Here is a 2938-nt window from a genome sequence, read left to right on the forward strand (position 1 = left end):
GCCTAAGATCAAGTCCTTAGACTAGTCTAGTGAGAGAAGGCCCACACAGGCGGACTGAGATTTTGATTCTTTCTTTTCATACTCCTGTAACTAGCTAAGTGATAAAAATACTTGTAAGTTCTTAAAATCTAGGCTTTCCAGGCAGGCCTGAATATCTCCATTCTAACAGTGGGTTCTACCCCTTCCTCCATTCTGTGTCTGTCTTGTCTCTTTAGATTGTAAATTCTTCAGGGCGTGGGCGATCTACTATTCTCTGTTTGTATTTTGCCTAGCACAGTGGGGACCCACTGTTAGTTGGTCCCTAGGCACTAAGATAATGAAGATGATTTTAGAATAATAATAACTATGCTGGCACTTTGAGCCAAGGAAGCTGCCTTGGGAAGTTACTGCTTAAAAATGAGCTAGGCTTAAAACGATGGAATATTTTTTGTAACAAGTATCCCACCAATTCCACTGACCTCCCTTCTTTTCTTTGCCCTGAATAGAGTTTCCAGTTTCCAAACTTAATGTCATTTTGCAGCTGGAACAAGGGGAAGAGCCGTGGGTCCCAGATCTCCAAGTCTCTGAGAAAGAAGTGCTCCCGAGAGCTGCATACACAGGTGAGGAAGTGGTTAAACCAACTCAAGAACTGTCTGTGAATACAGGAAATAGTTGGGATACCCTACAAAGACCGTGTGAGCTCTCCCAAGTTCAGGATTGTTCCCTGCAGATGTGGAATCATTAGGTAGATGTCACTCATGGCTTCCCACATATCCTGACTAACAACTGGCAGCAGGTCCCTCCCCAGTCTCGCTTTCCCCTTAGAGTTCTGGTGAGATGCAGACCAAAACTGATCCCTTTCTCTCCCCTCTGGGGAGCGGCTTGGGGAAAATCAGCTCCAGATAGGTCTGATCTCTCCCACCCATTTTGGATTGTTCATCCCTTTTTCCATTCCTCTCTCTGAGATTTCCTTTCTCTCAGGCGCAGGGAGTGATCTATGTCTGGATTCTCTCTGTCTCCCATCAGGGGATGGGATGGTGAGTGATAACGAGGAGGAGAAAGCCCAGCAGGAAGATGCTGAGCAAGTAGAAGCATATAGGACATTATCAGGAAGATCCAAAGGGAATGTTTCTGGGATTTGTGCATGCCCAGAAAAAGCAAAAGCCTGTGAGACTGAGCAGAGGCCAGAGAAAGACTTCAGTAGCTTCTCAGACCTTATTTCAAGTGAGAGAATCAACTCGGAAGACACAAGTTACACATGCCATGAGTGCGGGAAATGCTTCAATTGGTGTTCACACCTTATCACACATTGGAGAATCCACACAAGGAAGAAGCCCTACACATGCTCTGAGTGTGGGAAAAGCTTCAATCGGCGCTCAACCCTTATCACACATCAGAGAATCCACACTGGAGAGAGGCCCTACACATGCTCTGAGTGCGGGAAAGGCTTTAGTGAGTACTCAAAGCTGATCACACATCAGAGAATCCACACAGGAGAGATGCCCTACACATGCTCTGAGTGCGGGAAAGGCTTCAATCAGCGCTCACACCTTATCACACATCAGAGAATCCACACAGGGGAGACGCCCTACACATGCTCTGAATGTGGGAAAAGCTTCTATCGGAGCTAAATAGCTTATCGACATCAAGAAATCCACACAGGAGAAAGGCCGTACACTGCACTGAGTGCGGGAAAAGCTTCAATCTAGCTCTCACAACCTTATCAACATCCAGAGAATTGACAATAGGTGAGAAACCTTATGTCGGCCTGCACAGCTCGTAAAGCAGCGAGGGCCACATTACTCCAAAAGAAAACAGCTGAGGGCCGAACCTCCCATCCTGTAGAAACACCCCGCCCCAGGGCCACCCAGCCCTGCAGAAACAAAGCTCCTTTCCAGCGCCGCCCCACCAAAACGCGGTGGGCCGAAAAGGAAGGGTGGGGGTGGGGAGGTGATACTGTATTTAGGGGTTGGCAACCTATGGGACGCGAGCGAATGTTTAAATGGCACGGCGGCTGCCTGCTGGGACTGGTCCTCGTGCCATTAAAAATCCTACCGACGCGGCAAGCTGCGGGGTCTGCAGTCCCAGGCGGAGTGCCTGGCCCGAGTGCAGCAAGCCGCTGCCACCTCCCCCGCCTTCCCCTAGAGTCTTGTCACTGCGCGTGCAGCGCTCTGGGGGCCAGGGCTAGGCGCTCCCGCGGGGCAGCGTTTGGCTCCGTGGGGAGGGAAAGACACTCCCAGCTCATCCAGAGCCCTGCTGCCGTGCGTGCAGCGCTCTAAGGGTCAGGGCAGGGCTGGTCTACGCGCACAGGGGGGCGGTGGCAGGGCTCCGGATGAGCGGGCAGCCTCATGGGAGGGGAGTGAGGTCTGGGGCCAGTAGGGGGGGCTTGAGTAAGGGGTGGGGGCAGTCAAGGGACAGGGAGAAGGGTGGGTCCTGGGGGAGCAGTTAGGGTGTGAGCGGGTTCTCTGGAGGGGGTGGTCAGGAGACAAGGAGCTGTGGGGGGTTGGATGAGTCGGGAGTTCTGGGGGTCCTGTCAGGAGGCAGGGGTGTGGAAAGGGGTTGGGGCAGGTAGGGAGCGGGGGGGCGTTGTATGGGTCCAGAGTTCTGAGGGTCCTGTCAGTGGGTGGGGAGCAGTTAGATAGGCGTGGGAGTCCAGGGGGGTCTGTCTGGGTGTGGATAAGGGTTGGGGCAGTCAGGGGACAGGTAGGGGGTAGGGTCCTAGGGGAGCAGTCAGGGGTTAAGGGGCAAGGGTCCCAGGATGGGGTAGTCAGGACAAGGAGTGGGGAAGTTGAGGGTTTTGGGGGGCAGTTACTCAGCCCTCTGCCCTGAGCCCTGACCCCCACCCCACACACTCAGCCCTCTGCCCTGAGCCCTGCATCTCCACACACCCACAGGCCCCTGTCCTGAGCCCTGTACCACCCAGCCCTCTGTTGACTCCTTGACCCCCCCCATGGCCCCA

The 2938-nt window shown here is 53.6% G+C and overlaps 1 pseudogene; it reads left to right on the forward strand.

Annotated features, from left to right (window-relative positions):
* The first annotated feature begins 415 nt into the window (after positions 1 to 415).
* On the forward strand, positions 416 to 1762 carry LOC116835854 (uncharacterized; annotated as a pseudogene).
* Positions 1763 to 2938: the final 1176 nt, after the last annotated feature.

The sequence above is a fragment of the Chelonoidis abingdonii genome, unplaced genomic scaffold (assembly GCF_003597395.2).
Source record: "Chelonoidis abingdonii isolate Lonesome George unplaced genomic scaffold, CheloAbing_2.0 scaffold1045, whole genome shotgun sequence".
NCBI lineage: Eukaryota > Metazoa > Chordata > Testudines > Testudinidae > Chelonoidis > Chelonoidis abingdonii.